The following is a 22,446-nucleotide window of genomic DNA, read 5'->3' on the forward strand; positions in this document are numbered from 1 at the left end:
GCACAGACTCTTTGTGTAATAAAGGGCTTGTGCAGAGAAGGAAGGAACTCTTCTAGATTTATGGGAGCGTAGAACAGCCTACCCCATCATGTGCTGGAAGTGGAGCCTGTGAAGAATCTACCCACGTTTCTGAGATAAGTCATGGCTCCACATGCTGGGAGGCAGGAGGAGGTACAGCCGTTCCTCGCCCGCCCTCTTTCCTGTGTCTGCCACAGACGGAGCTTTCTCTCTCGCTGCCTGTCCCGTTCTCTCACTGTCTACTCTGTGCTGTTGTGACCCTCAACAGTGGTAATGATGGTGGTGTGTGAGTACAGAAAGGTGATGGGGAAGATGAACTGTTTCATTTTTTAAGAAATAAATCTGTCTCCATGTCTTTGCCGCAGGCTGGGTGGTATTACCATGAAGTCTTGCATAAACCTTCAGAGGCATTCCTCTCTCTCTCAAAAGTCCTAGTTAGAATATCAGTTACACGTCTTGTGCTGTGTGCCAACGTTCAGATGAAGTTATGTTCTAGGATAGTGTTTTGTAAAGCAGAGGAACACGTTCTTCAAACAGGTGAAAGCAAAGATGCCTACTTGAAGGTGGGTGCCTGGAGCCCACCTGTGTGAGAGAAACAGTCATCCTCCAGCCTGCTCCTGAGGCACCTCTGTGGACCCCATACTCCCCACTGTTGTGCAGATCTGGGGTGACTCTTCATAATGCTTTGGCCAGCAAGGCTCTGTGCCCTTGGAGGTGCAGGTCCTACTCATGGGGGTGGGCTCTTGGACAAGCGTATATGCTGCTAGATCAGGCTCTGGTAAGAAATGTGACTTAAGGGAATCTTCCCAAATCAGAATGTGAGGAGAGAAGAGTGCAATTAAATTGATCATTGGCCCCAAGAAATAACCAGAGTTTTGAATCATGATGAATTTGCTGTGCTCTGACATGTTTTTCTGATACACTCTTCCATTACCCCTCTGTTGTAGACTGGATGCACTCCCAACCTCATTGAGGCTTAATCCCCACCGTAACTGTCAAGGGTGTGAAATCATATTACAGTAGTTGAAAGGTGGGGCCTTAAAGAGGTGATTAGATTGTAGGACCATGCTGTAGTGAATGGATTAATAATTGTGGTCAGGGGCGTGGTTCTGAGGGCTTTAAATGGAGAGTGCTCTGTTCTCTCTGCTCCATCATTTTCTACAATGTGATACATCACTGTCACTGTTGCCACCACCAAGGCCTTCAACAGCTCTGTTCCCTGGACTTTGTACTTCCCAGCCTCAGAAACTGTAGGCAATAAATTTCATTTTCTTTATAAAATACCCAGTTCCATGTATTTTGTTGGAAGCAGCAGGAACTACAGAGTATTGGTACCAGAGAAGTGGTGTGTTGCTTACAACAAGTACTTGAAAATGAGGAAGTGGCTTTGAAACTAGATGTTAGGCATAGGTTGGAGGAGTTTGGAGGACTCAGAAGAGGACAAAAGGATGAAGGATGGTTTGGAATGTCTTAGAGACTGGTTACATGGTGGAAACAGAATGCTGATAGAAATATGGACTGTAAAGACCATTCTAAGGGGGTCTCAGATAGAAATAAGAAGGAGCTTTTTGGAAGCTCAGGCAAAGATCAATCTTTCTATGAACTGGCAGGGATCATGGGTACATTGTGTCCATGCCCTAGGACTTTGTGAAAGTTGGTACTTGAGTTGTAAGCCAGAGTATCTGGTGGAAGAAATTTCTAAGCAGCAAAACATTCAGGAGGCTACATTGCTACTTGTAACAGCCTATGCTGAATTATGGCAGAAAAAGTGTTACTTAAAGCCAGAATTTATTTATTTTTATTTATTTTATTTTTTGGTTTATTCATTTATTTATTTGTTGTATCATAGTTCATTATACATATTTTTGGGATTCAATGTTGACATATGTTGATCAAATCAATATTACTAGTATGTATATTGTTAGAAATCATACTTATTCTTTATGCCCCTTGTCCAATCTCCTTTCCCCTTTCCACCAATGATAACTCTAGATTTCTTCTCTCCTTCTGAAGGAGTAATGGTTACTCTGTTGATTTGTTGCCCAGATGATCTGTCCAATGCTGAAAGGTGTGATCAGGTCCCCCAATATTATCATAGAGCAAATGCTTCTTCTGTCAGTCTGGAATGGGCTTTGTGGAAAGAGACATCCTCTTCTTTTCTTTGTCTCTGCTGGTGACTCTCCTTGTGTCATTGTACTCCAGTGGCTAGTGGACCATCTGCATGGTGGTTGTGAAGTCTAGCCACTTTTGTGGCAGCCATGGTTGCTGTGGTATCTGTGGTGGGCCACCCACATGCAGGTGATGTTTTTGGCATGCTCCTTGGTGCTGGTGGTGTGTCTGGTTGTGGTGGGGGGTCTGGTCCCCAGTTAAAGCCAGAATTTAAAGGGGAAGCAGAGCATAAAGATTTAGAAAATTTGCAGCCTGACTATGTGGTAGAGAAGCAGAGAGCATTTTCAGAAGAAAAATGCAACGGTGCTAAGAAGATTGGTACAAAATAAAGGGATTATCAAGAGAAGTGGGGAAAGGGCCCTGATGGCACTGCAGAAGCTTCTGGGGCCAATCCTTCCATTTCAGGCCCAAAGGCCTAGGGAGACCGAGTGGTCTTGGGAAACAGACCTGAGGCACCTTCCACAGGCTCGCTGCTCAGGGCCACCTCGGGAAGTTGCTTCCGCCACAAGCACCTCAGCTGCTTTGGCTGCTCCAAACTTGGCTAACTTGGGTCCAGGTGTGGTTGGACACACAGCTTTGAAAGATACCAGCCGGAAGCCGGCAGAATGCCAGAGCTGTGGAGCCTTGGGGGCCTCCACCCTGATTTCAAAGGATGAATAGAAAAGTCTGGGGGCCCAGGAAGAGATCTTTCACAGGGGTGGAGTCACCACAGACAGCCTTCACCGGAGCAATGCCCAACAGAAACATGGGGTCAGAACTGCAGCAGAAAAACCCCAACAGCACCATGTCTAGTGGAGCTGTGAGAGCAGGACTGCCACGGAGACCCCAGACCTGTGGCGCTACCAGCATGGTATAACTGTCTGCGAGAGCTGAAGTGTGGCCTGACACCAGGAAACCCACAGGAGTGGAGTTGCCCGAGAACTTGGGGACTCAACCCCCACACCAGCATGCAGAGGAGGTTGAACATGGAGTCAATGTACATGATTCGCTGTCTGGAAGATTTGATGCCTGCCCTGCTGGGTTTCAGACTTGTTTTGGACTTGTTATCTCTTTCTTTTGGCCTATTTCTCCCTTTTTGAATGGGAGTATGTGCCCTATGTTTGTTTTACCTTTGTGTCCTGGAAGAAGATAACTTGTTTTGAATTCATAGATGGGACTTTGAACTTTGGACTTTTGAGTTGAAGCAAGTTAAGACTTCAGGTATGAAATGAATGTATTTGTATGTGAAAGGCACATGAGTTTGAGGGCCCAGGGGCAGAATGTTGTAGATTGGATGTCCCTCCAACCTCATTGAGGCTTAATCTCCACTGTTAATTGTTGAGGGTGGGAAGTCCTATTATGGTAATTGAAAGATGGAGGCTTTGAAGAGGAGATTAGATGGTAGGACCATGCCCTAGTGAATGGATTAATAATGGTGGTCATGGGTGTGGTTCTGAGGGCTTTGAAAGAAGAGTGTGTGAGGAACTATCTCTCCGCTCTACTCTCTCTGCTCCATCGTTTTCTACAATGTGATACGCTGCCATCACTGTTGCCACCACCAAGGCCTTCACCAGTTGTGTTTCTTGGACTTTGGATTTCCAAGCCTCAGAAACTATAAGCAATAAATTTTGTTTTCTTGCAAATTACCCAGTTCCACATATTTTGTTTTGGCATTTTTAAAAAATGTATTTATTATTAGCATACTCATTTTTACAAATTGTGATATTTCTTTATGCCCTTTGCCCAACCTATCACTTCCCAAACCCCCTCCCTTTCTCCCTCCCATTTCCAGTATCCTTCAGTTTGTTTTCTCCTTCTGAAAGTTCAACATATTGTTGTGGTCTTTTCTTTCTTTCCCATATTTTGTTATCAACAACAGAAATGGACTAATACACCCCCTCCCCAAATTTTTGTAGTACTGTATTTTTCCTTACTTATTAATTACCCTATTTAAGACATTCTCCTTTAAGCATTTGGGAGGGGTTTTTAGGAAAGAGAGACAGGGTTCTCTTGGTTCCTTCCCAACCTAGTTTTTGACCTTGATTTCTTATAAATGTTGTTGCGGTTAGGAGAGAAGGTGACTATCATATTCTCACTTCTTTATTCTGATTTTTTTTTCCCTGGGAAAAAGGGGGTGGAGAGGGGACCACGGCTATGTTAAAAGACTTCTATTCAACCTTGGCTTTTCTATTTTCTTCTTTGTGAAGGGCACTGTTTCTTGTGTAGTGAAAAGAAAATGGGCTTTGGAGTAAAGCAGACCAGTGTTCAAATCCCAGCTCTGACGGTTTAGAAGTGTATGACATTGGACCAGCATGACATAGAAATGCCTAACACTCAGTAAGTGCTCACTAAATGAGGCTCTCTTCCCACTTAAGGGAAGGGGTGGAGGGAATGAAGTCCGCTTAGCTGAAACATAGAAACAGACAAGAGACTATTCTCAGGAGAAGAAAAAAGAATAAAACAATCTGCAGTAATTCATAGTCCATGTGGCTTTCCATGCTGAGCGTTAGAATTCTGAGTCTGGAAGAGCTGAGTGAGTTGTTTTCTCTTCCTAATTTGGTCAGATGCCATTGCAGCCTTCAGCCCAATACCAGCTGCTCGGGTCCCTCGATCATCTGTGAGAGAGCATTATGTTGTATTTCCATGGAGACTCGGTTTTATTTCTAACTAAGGTTGACCAGGAGAGGCAAAAAAAATCAGTAAATATGCGTACACATGTATCAGTAGAAGAGAAACTGGAGGAAACTGTTTGGATGTGGTGTAAAAAGTGCCAAGTTGCTGTGTAGATCCTCTGTTGGCTTAGAATTTTCAGCAAAAATGGAAATTTGTTATTCATTTTATTAGTGACTATAAAATTGTTACCCGAGAGGGTCTTTCAGTCATTCTTAAGGGACTGAAAGTTCATTGTCTCTGCTACATAGCATTGAACGCTGAGCCAGAGTCAAGGTTAAAGTACACCAAGGGGCAGTTTTATGAACAATGCAAAAAAAATGTCTAGATTGAGTAAGGATGCAGCAAACAAACACTTAGCATCAAAGCACTTTTATAACTAACATTGGCAGAAGGAACCCAAACAGATGTAAAATGAAGTTCTAATAACTTTTCCTGTAAAATGCCAGATAGTAAATATTTTAGGCTCACGGGCCACATCCGCCTCTGTCACAGCTACAGTGCCAAAGTCACCCCTGGTGATATGCAAATGAGTGGGCATGGCTGTATTCCAACAAAACTTCACTTAGAGGCACTGAAATTTGAATTTCATATGGTTTTCACTTCTCACAGATCTTATTTCTTTTTTTCTCCCAAATCATGAAACAATGTAAAAACCATTCTTAGCTTGTGGGCCATACAAAAACAGGTGGCAGGCAGGCTGGATTTGGCCAGTGGGCCATAGCTTGCTGACCTCTGGTCTAGAAAACAAAGCCCTCAATTGTACGGGTTATTTGTTTATTTGTATCTATTTATTTTTAAACTTCCTTTCCAGAGGTATTTAAGGAACCCAAATGCAGGTAATTCAGATGAAAAACATAAATTAAAAAGAAGACCTGAGGCCGGGGAAGACCAGAAGAGCAGGAAGTGGGACAGAGCCGGGGTGCGGATCCAGCCTCACTCACCTGCTCTGTCTACTTTTGCGCTTCAGTCCTGCTGCTCCGCACACCGACCCTCCACCCTGGCCCCAAACCACTGAGTCTCTGCCCATCATTACTTTCCCTACTTAGAATATTCTTACACATCCCCTTGCCTAGGTAAATCCAGCCCACAGACTCTCCTTTTTTTCTCTTTCACAGCATGGACCAGTCTTTTCTCCATATATTGCGTACATTGTTACTTATTTGTGTGTGTGTGTATCTTAGTCTCAAAATTATGCTGTTATCACCTTGAGGATAAGGACTAAAGTTTACCATATTTTGTAATCCTGAAGTGGTTTTGCACTTCGAAAGCACTTGATACATGTGTGTTGCTTAATTGAGGTGCATCCGTTCAGAAGTTGGGGAGCACGAAGACAGACAGTTGGGGAGCACAGAGCAAGTAGAAACATCCCTTTCCCCCACTAACAATGCTCTAGCACTGTATTTTCATGAGAAAGTATTTTTACTAAATTTTTATAGACACAATATGTTACTTACCCTTGCTGAGCCTCAGCTTCCTCATCTGTAAAATGGGTCTAATTTAACTCACATTGCAAGGGTACTGTAAGAATTTCATGAGGTCACATATGTGAAAATGCTTAGCTCACTGCCTGCCTGAGAGGGGGCCTAAGAGTTTCCTTGTACCAACCTCCTTTTTAACCAATTCTAGGAATCTATCAGTCAACTTAAGAGTTTGAAAGGAAACCTGCGTGATCTATCTCAAAATGATTGAGGGACATAAAACAAACACCTACAAATTGAATCTTGCATAATTCTGAGCACATCACCTTCTTTCCCTCATTTGTTTTTTACAAATTCTTTGCTTCTATTAAAATAGATCCTTAAGATCTACTGAGAAAGTACATTTTTACTTTCTTTTCACCTCACACATGGGCTCCTATTTAATCAAAATGGTATCATGAAATGTTGGAATACATTACTCTCCAAATGGTGTAGTATAAAGATATCTTTAATCTCTGTATTTCCAGTGCCTAGCATTGTGTCTAGAACAAAAGTATTTGAGACAGAATGAAATTGAAAGGGCTAAAACTCCCACCAGCCTGCAGCACCTCTCCTCTCAGCTTGCCCCAGTGTCTGAGAATGTCCTGAGGCTGGAGACGTTAGTCCCCAGAGGCTTCTGTGAAAGGCGAGAGGAACTGAAGCAGAGGGGAGGGAAACCTCATTCGCCTCACAGCTTTTCTCCAGAAGATGTCGGGGCAATGAGTGTGAAAGCATTTGTTAAGGGGTAGAGTTTTCCTTGATCTTTAAATGAAGATTCTGAAGCTGAGTAGGAACGCTTTTTCACTCTGAAAACCTTCCCCTGGGTTCTGTCATCGTGAGGACATGATGTCCTGGCAGGAGGACTGAAGACCAGCCTTCTCCCTCCCTCCTCCTCTGATCCTCTACTTCCTTATCTAGAAAACAAAAATAACAAACCCTTCCTCATGGGGTAATACTAGTCATGCCAAGAGGCATATAGTAGGCACCCGGGAAAGACGATCTCTCTCACCCTTTCGCTTTTCATAATATTACAGGGTTGATACCGCACGGAAGTTGAAAATTATTTGTATTCCTAAATTGAGCTCACTGTCATCCTCCAGCCCCTCCAGCCCCCCTCCCCAAACGCCCTTTCTCCACGCATCCCTGTGACCTGCTCTCTTCATGTACACTTGGCACACTCAGACCTGCTTGGAAAGCAGCTATGGCCATGACCGTGAAAATCAACAGCCTAGAAAAAATGCTTCCCATGCAGGGGGTTGTATTAAAAATGCCTACATGATTTATTTTAGACTGGCCTAGTTTTGTTTGGTCTCAGGGCCTGTGCTAATGTGCTTTGAGCCCTCTGGCTGTGTCTCTCCTTGCATCAACATTTCTGGAAGAATGTTGATGACACCGAGATGGCTTGGGCTCAGAACCTATGTGATTACTTAAAACCTGAGCAGGCTGCTGGTGAAGGCTCTAGAAGGCATAGTGAAAGGGGCTATTGACAATGAGCAGAATGTGTAAATTCTTTTCTATTTAATGGAGCAGAAGTTCTAAAATAAGTACCTTTCGAAAGTGTCAGTTTAGATAGAAAATGCTTAGAATTTAAGCAAGTCTGAGAGATGAATGCTGCTTGGGCTTGAAATATAATTTGGTGGACAGTCATTCAATATGTTTTGAAATTTCCACTTGTGGTTTTGCAGAGTAAAAGTTGCTTTGTTTATGTTACATAATGAATACATTGGAAATTCAAGGCTTGAGAACAACACTGGGTTACACGAACCTGTGTTTTCTTATATAAAAGTTAATGACACCGGTTTTATTTGGTGGGAGGGTGGGGGGAGAAAAAAGCATTTAAAATCTGATTTGTCTGATCAAGGAGCCAAATAAGCTTTTTACCCAAGAAAAAAACTATTCCCGAATGTCTCTGCAGTGCCTATGAGTGCCACTAAGAGGCGCTATTTTATAAAGAAAAGGAAGCCCTTTCCTTTCCCTAGAAGCAGCTGTCTAGATACGCAATCCTAGACGGGAACTTAAATTTGAATCTATGTATTTCCCTTGATCGTGACAATGTGAAATTTTCTCTAATGAGGAAAAAACCCAAGAAGTTATGGTCAGCGTATTTCTGGGGCTCTGAGAAGCCCTGATCGTATAGTAGGCATAAGTTATTATAAGCTAACCCAGTTCGATATTTTACAGAGCAAATTTTCTATGTCTGGGAGTTTCCTAGCACGGGATTTTGAGCTACACCACAGACCTCGTTGCATGGCTGATGCAGAAGAGAAAAGCAGACATCTCACTTCTGTCCCATCTCAGGTGCAGGCACCGTATTACATGGTTAAGATGGAGGAGATGTAGTGAATTTGGAAGGTCTGTGTTGTCTGGATTGCCTGGGAAAAGGGAGAAGGCCAGCTCAGAGCTGGCCAATATTCTCAGAGCCATGGACCTCAGAGCAAGTCCAGCGCATGACCAAATTAGAAGGTGACCTTCCTCCCCTGTATCCACTGTTCATTTTCCATGTCACGGGCCACCTCTCCACGACCGACACCTTTGCCTCCCATCCTGTGGCTCCTCTGCCTGCCCTTAGCTAGTTATCAACTGATTCTCCCTAAGATTACAAATATAGGGTGTTTAATAGGGTGTCTGCAAAATATACCATATCCAGGGCCGAGCCCGTGGCGCACTCGGTAGAGTGCTGCGCTGGGAGCGTGGCGACGCTCCCGCCGCGGGTTCGGATCCTATATAGGAATGACCGGTGCACTCACTGGCTGAGTGCCGGTCACGAAAAAATGACAAAAAAAATAAAATAAAATATATATATATATATATATATACCATATCCAAAGAAATGAATCTCATATGATGGGAATCCAGGTCGTGCAGGAGCTATTTCCAGACAAGCTATCTAATTCATAAAGCCAGTTCTTTAGAAAAACTTTTTATTTGAAAATAATTTCAAACTTACAGAGAAGTTACAAGAATATAAAGAAAATTTCTAGGCCCCTTTTTCTTTAAAATACTGTTGGCATCTTTGCCCATTTGTCTGAGACTTGCTCCCGCTCCTACGAGCTTGAACCCTGCACCCCTCCCCGTTTATTTTTGCAAGTCTTTTGAGTGTAAGTTGCATACGCCGAGGCCCTTTACCTTTCGGTTCCTCCTAAGAGTAAGGTTCTTCTTTTATGTATCCCCAGTACAGTTATCAACCTCAGTAAACTTTACATTAGCACATATTTTAGCCTTCCATCTATATTCCAGTTTTGTCACTTGACGCAATAACGCCCTCATGGCATTTTTTTTTTTTTTTTTTTTTTTTTTTTTTTGCTTCAGTAGTGCAGGACCCAGGATTGGATCACACCCTGTGTTTTGTTGTCATGCCTTTTAGTCTCCTTCAGTCTGGAGCAGTTCAGGCGGAATTAACTTTAGTACACGGAGGCAGGAGGTGGAGGAGAGAGGGCTGTGGCTAGTTGCAAGTCTGTCTCCGGTTGGGAGGTGGCGCTATGGAGCTGCGCAGTCACTGTGCCTTGCCAAGGTCCCCTGGTCACTGCTTCTGTGTCGGAGACTCCCACAGTTACCCAATAAGGGCCACCATTCTATCATCTGGAACTTCCTGCCCAAAGCTGTGGTGGGTCTCCCAGGCGTACTAACCTATTGACCTGCGTGCCTACAGTTGTCCGCGTTCATCTGCTCAGCATATGCTCGGGGGGCAGGGCATGGTGAGAGTCACCAGGACCCGTGTGGAGTAAGAAGGCCCTCTGAGCACTGATGGTCAGGTGGGGGACCACAGGCGCAGTTCCCTCAAGACTGTCCAGTCCCTAAGTCAGGTACCCATAAATGAACTGGGCCAGAGAACCTCCCCACAAAGCTGGAGCAGCAGAGCAGAGCGTGGACTGTGGCTGCAGGTCCTGGTGAGCTGCCTGGGGGTGGGTGGGGGGAGCAGCCAGGGAGATGCAGGCTCTCAGGGGCTTACATGGGATATTTTCAGACAAGGGATTTTGACCCAATTGTCTTTAGTCATGTTTTACTCCACAGTATTCCTCCTAATTTGTTAAGGCAGAATGAGATAGAAGCTCTGACGATTGTAGAGTGTGGGTGTAAATGTGCAGCTCATTAATAATCCAAGCTCTTGCTTTAGCATTTGAAGGGTCTATAACAGGTCAGTGATTCACCCTGCTTTTGGAATTTTACAGCACTCTGCCACTCAGCGCACAGTGACCATGCATGCATTTAGAAGCTGGTTATGGCCTAGACCATGCATGCATTTAGAAGCTGGTTATGGCCGGAAAAAGGAGCTTTGACTGCTTTCTGGGATGACCCTTGCATGAGACTTGCGCCTCTATATCTAATTTCCCAAAACTTTAACCCTCACTGTGACTTCTTTGTAAATCATTAAATTAGCACCTCCTTCCTTTCCGTTCCTCTTCCTGTTAGCTCTCTTATTTGTTTATTTCTGTAGTGTCTGTTTTTTCCACTGGAGTGTGAATGCCAGGAGGGCAGGGGTTTTGTCTGTATGGTTAATAGCTAAATTCTCAGAATCTGACATCTTGGGTAGAACCCAATAAATATTGGCTGAATAAATAAATAATTGTGTAGGAGTATAACAAATAAGCCTACATTGTTTGCTACATTGTTCACTAGAAGACAATTCACTGGATTATTAGGCACAGGGAGTCACTCCAGCAGGCTCTCGATCTGTGGTCTCCCTAACACTGACTTCCCAACTTTCCTTCTTTACTGAAAACATCCAAAGGGTCTTTATTTGAGATACTGGTACTTGGGACAGCATTGTTCTCCTAGGAAATAGGTCCTTGAATTTTAGATTTAGAGATGCTTTGAAGTTGCTGTATCATACTTATCATAAGCAAATCCACTTTAGGTTTGTTTCTCCTCAGATATCCATCTTGTTACACTTCCTATTCACTCATGTATTTCCTTATTCATTGAGTCTGTGATAGTTGATTTTAGGTTTTAGCTTGACTGGGTCACTGGGTGACCAGACATTTGGTCAAACATTGTTCTGGGTGTATCTGTGAGAGTTTGGGGATGAAATTAGCATTTGAATTGGTAGACTGAGTAAAGCAGACTACCCTCCCTAATGCGGGTGGGCTTCATCCCATCAGTTGAAGGCCTGAACAGAACAAAAATGCTGACCTCCCACAAGTATGAGGGGACTCCTCCTGCATGACTGATTGAGCTGGAACATCAGTCTTTTCCTGCCTTCAGACTTGAACTGAAACATCAACTCTTCTTGGGTCTCAAACCTGCTGGCTTTCAGACAAACTTACACCAGTGGTTCTCCTGGTTCCCAAGCCTTCAGATTTGGACTGGAATTATGTGATCAACTTTCCTGACTCTACAGCTTGCTGACTGCAGATCTTGGGACTTATTAGCCTCCATAATTGTGCGAGCCAATTCCTTATAATACAGGTATCTATCTACCTACCTATTTATCTATCTACCTATCTACCTATCATCTGTATTAGTCTGTTTCTGTTGCTTATAGCAGAATACCTACAACTGGGTAATTTATAAGGAAATATATTTATCTCTTACAGTTTCAGAGGCTGGGAAGTCCAAAGTCCAGGGAACACATCTGGTGAGAGCCTTGGTGGTGTTGGCTCTACAGCGACTCAGGGTGTCACCTGGTGAAATAACTTGAGGCAAGAGAGAGAGCTAACCTTCTCACCAGCTCTCCTTATAAAGCCGTTGTAACCACACCGATGACCATCATTAAACCATCAATGGATCAATCCATTCACTAAGGTGCAGTCCTCACAATCTAATCACATCTTACAGGCCCCACCTTTCAATTACCATAATAGGATTTCCCATCCTCTTAACACTGTCCGTGGGGATTATGTTCCAATAAATTTTGGGAGGATATTCAATCCACAGCTCTTATCTGTCTTCTGTGTCCTGTTGGTTGTGTTTCTCTGGAGAATCGAGACTGAAACGGATTTCTCACTGTACTTTCCTCCAGAAAGATTTCTGTGGTGTCACCATTCAGCCCTGTTCCTAGTGGGGTCCTGGGTTACCTTGACCAGAATGAGACACGCAGGGCTTTCGCTCAGTGTGTGCTCTTATTTCTATTCAAAGGTGGCGCTTCCCTGGGGAGACTCTAGCTGATGACAGCCTGGTGTCTTAGGTGCCTGCAGTTCAGAGCCATGGGCTTCCTTCCCCTCCCCTTCCCACAACCAGCTCTTCTTCTCCCTCCTCCCCTGTCCATCAACCCCAATGGCCGCCCTCTTTAAGTTTACTCTTTGTCTCATCATTCTAAAGCCCATCTCATTGCAGGAGGGTCTTCATCTCATTACAACGACCAGGCGTCATCTCCAAAGATAGGGGACAAGTCTGAGGGTCAGCCCTCCTGTTGGGATTCCTGGCTGACCTGTCATCCTAGGGAAATGCACTGAAGCGTTTTCTCTCTACTCAGTCATTGTGGATGGCTGTGGATTCTGACTAGACCTTCTTGTTTTGGGTACAGATCAGACTTTTCCATCCACTATCTGGCCTACAACTAAAAAACTCTTAGCTGGTGATTAGCAGTGGCAGGATGGACCTTGGTGTTATGCGTGTTCTCAATCAAGTCTGGCTGCCCTCTACCACCTGGGCGAGACCCTGACCTGTCTGACTCAGCAGAGACTATTAGTGCTATCGGGACTGGCAATGGCAAGGGAGGGGGTCAGGCCATTCTACTTCAGGTGTTTACTTACTTGGGAGAACCTGGGAGAGACTCAGCGACAGTGGACAGAATCCCTATTTCTTTCTGCCCCTTCCTCACAATCAGTTCCTTTCCAAGGGCCTTCCATTTCTGACCCCAAGTTCACCACTTTTGGTTTCTGGATTCCAATATGAGTTAAGTATTTTCCCTGTTATGACTTATGATTCCCACTTACTTAAATCTTTGGGTGATCTAAAACACACTGTCTTAGGAGATGAAAAATCAGGTTCATGCAGCCAAATATACTAATGCATATTTTATAAATGCACTGGTGACACTCTTTTTATGAAGTTACTTTGTATGACCACCAATTGGTCCTTGTTTTTGGAACAGTGTCTAGTTTTTGCTGAACCATCTAGCTATTTCCTCCCCTGCATGCACAGATTCATTCTTCTGCTCAGCAGCTCTTTGTTGAGTGTTCACCTTGTGTTATGCTTGATTCCAGGCACTGGAGATACAGCAGTGAGCACTGTGTAGGCCAAGTTCTCTGCTTTCTTGAGGATTTCATTCTAGTGGAGACAAGGCAGACAAACAAAATAAATAAAATATATAACATTTCAGGAAGGATAAATCCTCTGGAGAAACACAAAGCACAGAAGGAGGATAAGTATGTGTGTCAGGGAATGGGTGCAATTCTATTCATTTATTTTATTTCTAATTTTTTGATTGAAACATAATTGATTGTACATGTCTGTGGGGTACAGAGTTGCCTACCAATACCTATGTGTAATATGTGATGCTCAAACCAGGAAAGTTGTAATTTTAAATAGCTGTCTTCACTGAAAAGAGAGCATTTGAAAAAATACCTGAAGGGGCCGACCCCGTGGCTCACTCATGAGAGTGTGGCGCTGGGAGCACAGCAGTTCTGAGGCCGTGGGTTCGGATCCTATATAGGGATGGCCGGTGCGCTCACTGGCTGAGCACAGTGCGGGCAACACCAAGCCAAGGGTTACGATTCCCTTACCGGTCACAAAAAAAAAAAAGAAAGAAAGAAAGAAAAGAAAAAATACCTGAAGAAAGTGAACCAGACAATCATACAGGTTTCTGGGGGAAGAGTATTGTAGACAGAGCGAACAGCATGTGCAATGGCCTGGAGTGAAAGTCTGTGAGGGAGAAACATCAAGGAGGCTGGTGTGGCAAGAGTAGAGTAAACGAATGTTAGAATAGCAGGAAATGATGCCAGAAAGGTAAAGGGGAGCACTACAAGCTCAGGAGGTTCTCAAGACCACTCTCAGGTTCAGTGACTCACTAGAAGGACTCACGAAACTCAGCAAAGCTGTTATACTTGTGGTTATGGTTTACTACAGCAAAAAAGTGCAGATTAAAATTAGTATCAGGAAGAGGTACCTAGGGTGGGGTCCAGGAGAACCAGATATGAAGCCTTCAATTGTCCTCTCCCAGTGGAGTTGTGCTGATAGTGCTTATTTCTCCCAGCAACCACATGTGGTGATACTCACGGAGGACTGCCAGCCAGGGAAGCTTACCTGAGCCTCGGCGTCCAGAGTTTTTATTGGGGTTTGGCCATGTAGACACAGTTACTGTCTTTGTGGCTGACCTTTCATGTTTGGCCTGTCTGGAGGTCAAGATAATATCATGAGGTTCAAGATCCCCACCATAAACTAAATACTTAGCATAGACCATCCCATTTGGCCCAAGACCTCCAGATAAACAAAATCACTTTTATTGGGCAGGGCTTTCCAAGGGCTTAGAGATGAACTCTCAGGAGCTGTGGGCAAGGGGCAAGATCTTTCTAGAGGCAAAGTTAATTCTTACTGCATAAGAGCCAAATGATGTAGGGTTTTGTAGGCCATTTTAAAGAGTTGGCTTCAATCTGAGTGAGATGGGAGCCTTTGTGGGTACTGATCAGTGGAGTGACATGATCTGAGTTATTTTTTTTAACAGGATCATCTAGATGCTAAGTTAGACAATAGCTGAAAGGTAGAAGCTGGGTTACTGGTTAGGGAGTTATTGTCATGGTCCAGGAAAGAGGTAACAGCAGCTCGAGCCAGGGTGGAAATGGTGATAAATTGTTGGATTCTGGATCTATTTTAAGAGTAGAATCAAGAGGATTTGCAAATAAATTGGATGAGGCATACAAGAAAAGGAATAGTCAAAAATGACTCCAAGTTTCTTGGCCTGGGAAATTGAGATGGTCAAGTGGCCTTTCAATGTGGTAAGTAAGGCTGCAGGGGAGCAGGCCTGGTGGGAGGAAGAGCAGGAGCTGTTTATAGACATGCTAGGTCCAGGTGCCTGTCAGACAATAAGGGGAAACGTCAGACAGACAGGAGTCTGGAGTTCAAGAGGGCAGTCTGGGCTGGAGATTTGTATCCAAGGTATAAAGATATGAATCTTGGAGTCATCATTCTATCGTGCAAATTTAAAGCATGAGATATGCAAGTAAATGTGGAGAGAAAAGAGCAAAAACCCAAGGGCTACATCCTCAGCTCTCCAGTGTTAGGAGGGGAGGTAAAGAAGAATCAGCAGAGGAGGCAGAAGGGAGCAGCACATGGGGAGGACAGGAGAGAGTTGTACCCAGAACCAAACAAAAGAGGGGGAGGCAGCAGCTGGGTTCAGTGCTGCTGACAGGTGAAGTAAGGTGTGCACTGAGAGACATTTGCATCTGGGAACATGGAGGTCACTGTTAACAAAAGCAGAGAGAAAAGCATATCTTACTTCATACACAGAGACACGCTTGACAGACGAAAGCGAAGAACCACAAATGTACATAGGAACATTTAAAAAGTTAATTCTGAACTAACTACCTAACAGAACTCTGAGACTGTCATTAAGCAGCCTCTCTGAATTTTCTCCTACCTATGAACATATAGAAAAAAAAGTAGCTGAAAACTTAAAGTGGCCCAACCTATAGCCAGAATACAGAAGGATTTTCTGCTAATGAGGATGTTTATAAAGCTGGATTATTAAAAATAATACTAATGAGTTACCTACGTTTGCTTCATGAAACAGACCTTGTCTACTTCCTGGCTGAGGGTGGGAGACATTGTGCTCTTATCCTACTGTGTGTTTTCCTGACTGTAGTGCTCCCTTTGTTTTGGCATCTGGAGATTTCCCTTTCTAGGTTTTAAACTTGTGTTTAAATTTATTTTGTTATATTTTATCCAGCAATTCTGTTCGCTTGGAGTGTGTATGTGTGTATGGAGTGTTCCACATCAATTAAATCTTTCCTATTGACCTGAAGTTCATTTAATATAGATATTAATCTCACATAATATATTTTTTATTTTTATTTATTTTTATTTTTTGGTGATCGGTAAGGGGATTGTAACCCTTTAACAGCCAAAGTGGATACAATTAAATTTTAAGAATCATAGCAAAAAAAAAGAAACAAAACCCAAACAAATATTAGCAGTTGTTGAAAGATGGGTAATTTCCCCCTTTTCTCTGTTCCTACTTTCCAAATGCATGTGTGTTACTATAACAGAAGGACAAAAATTATAATTAAAATAAATAAAATTTAACATTAATTCCATTGGATTTTAAGAATTTGAGATATATGTTTTGAAGTTATTTTCTGAAATAATTTGAGATATCTCGTATGTAAAACAGAAACAAGCATTGGAGTTTATTGGTCTGATCTGCAATAAGGTTTACAAAGACACTTGTTCTGAATTAAATCTGGAGAAAAATTTGGAATGCATTCTATCAAAATGCTTCTATTTTACAGATGACCTTGACTAGCACAGACCATCTCTATCATATATATATATATATATATATACACATACATATATATAGCTGATAGATATATCTGATACATATATAGCTGATAGATATATAGATATATAGATACATACAGATATATATGTGTGTGTATATATATATCTCTATATATCTATCATCTATATATATTTCACGAGTAACAGAAAACTAACTCAAACTGGCTTATATAATAAAGGAAACTTATTGGCTCACCTAACTGAAAAGTCCAGAGGTGGGGAAATCTTCAGGTTTAGGTACAGTGTGGACAGGATCCAGTGCCCTCTCTGCATCTGTGGACTTTCTTTCTGGGTAATGGCTCCTCTCCCACCTCCATGTGGTGGATTTGTGGTAGCCTCAAGCTCTCCTTGCACCTGCGAGATGGCTGACAAAGCTCTCATACCCTACCTCATTCACTTCCAGAAGACAAAAGAAAAGGAGCTTCCCCACCCAGAAGCTCCATGATCTAATTGATATCTTGCTTTTGATTGGGCTCCCTGTTCACCTCTGAACCACTGGCCAAATCTGGGCAACGAGAGAAGCTGAATGGTTTGTGTAGCTTCTGTGCTCAACCGCTCCTGAAATGCCTGGCTGAGAACAAAGAGTCAGAACATTCTGGTGGGAGAAGAGGGGAGGCGATTACGGCGAGAAAACTTATGCGTGTTGACCGCAGTCTCTAATGATCAGATCTGGAGGGGACAGATGTTGGATGAGCCAGCGTGATAGTGCATTCACCTATAAATATTCCCATTGGCTGGTCATCTGGAAACTGGGAATGACACTACTCTACCATTAACTAGCTGTATGCTGTCTCCACTTCTTAAGCTTTGTATCTGGTTCTTAGCTCTCCTCTTGTTCCAAAATTCTCTGACTTTTTATGTGTAGGAGGATATTTTCCTCTATTCGTCTACATCACAAGTGGCTTTTGCTACTTAATCACATGAATAAAATAAGCAGAAATCTTATCTCATTTAACTAAAGGTAAGAAGAGAAACATTGGCTTTAAATGATTTTTAATTTAGCATGGAAAGTAATGCATTTTTAATAAGGAACACATTAAAAACTAATAAAGTGCTTTATTTATAAGGTGGTTAGCTTCCCACTTCCCCATTGCCCCAAGAAATGCAGGTAAGTTCCATCAACAATTCAGTAAGTACGATTATCCAAATACTGTGTTTCATTTCGTGTTTGGTTATAGTAGTGCTCCTTGCACATACGTTCTTTGTACGCAAAGATTAAGTGCACAGAATTTTAGAATCTGAGTAGATATTAAGATAATTTAGTATGTCTCCCCATCACCAATTTTACAAATAAGCTTCCTGAGGTGTGAAGAGGTTAAGCAATCTACTAACATCCAGATGATTTGCTAAGTTCTAGTTAAGAGTTTAACCAAAGGCTTTTGATCCACCAGTTTACTCTTTGTACAACAGAATTGTTCGAATCAACAAAGATTCACTGAACTAGGCAGTATCACTGAGCTCACAACAATGAAAGACATGGTTCCTTCCCTGAAGAAATTCCAAGAAGAGTGCAGTGGGTGAGAGAGCCACGCCAACCAGATAATTAGAGTCTGTATGATGCATGTAGTATTGCTGTTTTAAACACAGTCGCAGCATAGCAGAGAAAGTCATGGAAACTCTCTTGTGGGTCAGGATGACTTCATAGAGGTGGCAAATCATGCACAGGGTTTTGAAGGGTGAATAAGAGTTCAACAAGTGGCCCAGGACTGGGAGAGCATTTGAAGGTCCAGAGGTGGGGAACCATAGTGATGGCTGTAAGCACAAGTTTTGGAGAAAGACGGATCTGCATTAAATGCTGGTTCTAAGGCTTACTAGGTGAGTGACCTACACAATTTATTTATCCTTTCTGAACATTCCCTTTCTTGTGTCAGTTAAAAAACCCAGCACTACCCATCCTCCTCCTCCTCCTCTTTGCTCGCACCGTCCCCTCCAAACTCTCTTGGTGAGAAGGGTGTTGGAAGATGAGGTTAAGAGGCAGGAAAGAAAGAGATCATCGGGAGTCTCAGGAGCTGGCCATGAAAAACTGTTGAAGGCTTCTTAGGTAAGAAGTGACAAGATCAAACTGACATCCTAACAAGGTGTTTCTGGAAGAGCTGTGCATGGGAAACGGATAGAAAGCTTTAATAATCTAGGTGGGAGGGCTGCGGGACATGGGCAAGGTAGTGCGATGGAAAAGAGAGAAACGCATGGGTTGAGGAGACTTGGGAGGTTAGCTTAGCGGGATAGCTTTGGTATAGCTTTGTTCCCCGCACACTTGTTTTCCTTTCCACACGTACATGAAGAGGTCGTCTAGAAGGGAAAATGCTCATTGATCTAATTAGGCCCGGAGGCATGACCCTGTGGCACCACGAGGGACGCGGGGGTGGGGAGACCTCTGCAGAGCTGCAGTCGCTTTTGGCTCTTGCATCTCTAAAGTGTTTCCACGGAATCCCTAAAATCAACCTTATTTTCATTCACGTGAGAGGAACTCTCAGAGAGAGCTGTTGAGCTATCAAAACTTTTCTTCCTTTTCTCATTTTAAAGCAACTACTTAAACGATTACATTATTGAGGCAATTATCTCTTCACTACAATTTATTAACTCACAGGAACCTCAAATACATCACTTTTAAGCAGCTCAAGACTTCTCTCCAACCCTGGACTATGTCTGCTCTTTAAAAGGTATTGAAGGGCCCATAAGTGCAGGCGTGGAATCTGGGAGCACTCACAAGCCCTGTGGATCACAGCATTGTTCTGTCACCTCTGTCACCTACCACCTACTTCCCTTTAAAAACCCTGTGGCCTTTATGACATGTTGGTGTTTCTTGTCTCACAGTGGTTTTAATGGCCCCTTTATTGATGACTGAACTGAAAGATGGAATAATTTATTCACATGCATCAGCCCCCATATCACCCCCAGAGGACTAATGTCAAGAAAAAGAATGTTCTCTGACTTCCAGCTCCTAACACGTTTGTGATAGACTCAGTCACAGAAGTCCCCCTCTCCCCATAGCTCCATTTCATGCTCATTTCAGTTCTAACTGGTGCTTGACTCTTGTTTGTATTTTCTTTTTGAATGTAAATAGCCATCTATACATTTTGAAAATATTTAAATTCTACCCACATGGGGTTTCTACATAATCTTTGAAGGTCCACATAGGCAAGGCATCGTGGCTTTGTACTTCACATAAAATGATTGGCTGTTGGCTTAATTATCTATAAAATATTTATGTATATGATCCCAGATGAAAAATTATTGGCAAGGGATTTTAAGTTTTATCTGTAAAAATAATTGTGTGCTTTGACTGCTATATTAAAAACAAAAACAAAATCTACTCATATAACTTTCTTAAATATGATGTGGTTTTGAACTTTTTGGTCTAGATATTGAAATTATCCTAAGAACTCACGAGACTTCAGAACAAACATTTAAAACACTGTGCTTGGGATAACTGATTTTCAGTGTTGGGCACGTAACAGCCTTTGAAGAACTCATATCTGAAGTGTGTTTATCACTTGAAATTAGAGTGACTTTCTAAACATTGCCTAAGGCCAAATTGAATAGAGTATTTAGGATATTTTTATACTGGATTTTTTAGCCAGGAAGACAGAACACATAGTAGCAGTAACACTATGCCTGTTTGTTTTTGTGCATTATATGAATCTAATGTTTCTTCCAATTTTAGGTCTGTTAGTTATACAATGAATCAACTAATAATTTTTACCACTCACTGTGTATAAATATTATGCTACACACTAGCAGAGCTAACCAGCTCTCAAAACATAGCCTCGCATTAGCTGCCTTCAGTCTCCTCTCTCCTGATGGTCTTGAGAGAACAGTTGTCTTATTTTCGTTGTAGGTTCAGCTGAATCTTCAGCAATTTGGAGTCAGGTTGGAGAGAGCCATACATGTTATTAAGACATGCAGTCTTACAAAGGATAAGGTGGCTAGTGACATCTCTCACAGACCTGTGGTGTCTGTGATGACTCAAAGGGAGGCCATTTGCCAGCCAGCATTGTGACATCTTCAGTAACTCTTATCCTTGGGTTAAAAACAAAACTCTACAAGAGCTTGACCTTGGAACTACATGGGGGGAATCTGCCCACTCTACTGGCTCCAAACTCATAAAAACAGCTCTTCATCTCCCTCTTTTAATTAGCTGCTTCAAACTTAAACCAAAGGGAGCAAAAATCCCCACTGACACTTGTTTAGGACAGAAATAACATTAGAAAAACAAGAAAAACCATTTTACAAAGTCAGTTATGGGATTTACAAAACTTAGGTGCTCTGGAGTCAGCAACAAATTGGAAAAGAATTATAATTAAGTAGTTTAGAAAACTGCTTTTAATACTTGAGTTTAGATGTGATTTATTCAATAGCATTTGAAAATAGGATTCATACTGTGCTAGCCCAGATGGTATCCACTAGTCACATGTGGCCATTTAAATTAAAATTAAGATTAAATTAAATTAAAAATTCAGTTCCTCAGTAAATTAGCCACATTTCAAGTGTTCAATATCCACATGAGACAGTGCAGATGTAGATCAGCTCCATTATCTAACAGGACAGCCCTGTATTATAAGATGCAGCACAAGGCAAGAATCTCAGACTCAAAATCCTTAAGGTTCTTTTCAGGTTTTCAAATGAACTATGGCACTTTTTAAGAATTCCACATAGTCCCCCAACCTTAAGCCAAGCCAGATAGTGGGGGCTCTAGTTGTCACCCAATGTCAACCTCATGGTGAAGGTGTAGGAGTTATGATCAATAAGTATCAAGTTACCACAATTGGGTTGCTTTAGTAACTTGTACATAAAACTCTGTTATGAAAAAGATGTCAGGATTTACCTCACCAAAAACCATTTCGATGTATGCTATTCTGCAGATCCAGCTATTTTTCAAGTCATTGAGAAGTGTCATTTGGTCTTGGTGATTAAATTCCCACAATGAGCATATTTCTGGCACCAGCTGAGTTCTATGATTAGGGAAAGAAAGATATGAGTTTTGTCTTTATTTGTGTTGGTTCATTTCCAGCCATAACTTTTTGCTGATTGTAGACACTTAGATGAAGAAGCACTTTTAATTCAACTTTCATCTTGTTAATTCATTACTCTATGCAGCAATGGCAAACTTTGTACAGAATTATAAGTCAAGGCCAAACGTTGCATAGAAGCCATGGCACGAAGATTCATTTAGTGTGCATACAGCCTTGATGATCTACAAGGTGATTCATCATTGTTATCCTGCCTTCCAACCAAGGAGTTGGATGCCGATATATACTAAGCACAAAAGTCAATGCTGGGCGTCGAGCCTGCAAAGTCTTGCATATTGTCCTCAGTGCTAACTGGTTCTCAGCCCGGGTCTGCAGGGAGCACTGCCTCTCAGAATCAATTACCTGAATGTGGTGAATTAATCTGGGAAATATGAAGAACGGCTTGCCCTACCTTTCCTCTGCCTGTCGACTGTCTGCCCAATAGTACAGTTTAAATGTGACAGATAAGAGAGGCAAGAAAAGTTAGATGAATGCCTGAGAAGGGAAGGGAACATTATGCTTTTCCAAGTGCTTTCACATATAATATCCCGTTTGACCTTCAATCATTCCGTATGCAAGCAACGAAGGTTTAGATGTCACGAATGAGGCAGCTCTCAAGAAGAATTGGTCGCTTTTTCACCCAGTGTCCCATTGGCTCTGTTCCTCCCCCTGTGCCTCTGTTTTTAATTATTTGTGTGCATAAC

At 42.4% G+C, this 22,446-nt stretch overlaps 1 protein-coding gene across 3 annotated transcripts in view; it reads left to right on the plus strand.

The window, feature by feature from the left end:
* The window catches only part of KCNAB1 (potassium voltage-gated channel subfamily A regulatory beta subunit 1), a 406,409-nt gene that overhangs the window by 21,467 nt on the left and 362,496 nt on the right, over positions 1-22,446 (plus strand). The gene's annotated exons all lie outside the window — the stretch shown is intronic.

Source organism: Cynocephalus volans, chromosome 1 (genome assembly GCF_027409185.1).
Source record: "Cynocephalus volans isolate mCynVol1 chromosome 1, mCynVol1.pri, whole genome shotgun sequence".
NCBI classification, from domain to species: Eukaryota; Metazoa; Chordata; class Mammalia; order Dermoptera; family Cynocephalidae; genus Cynocephalus; species Cynocephalus volans.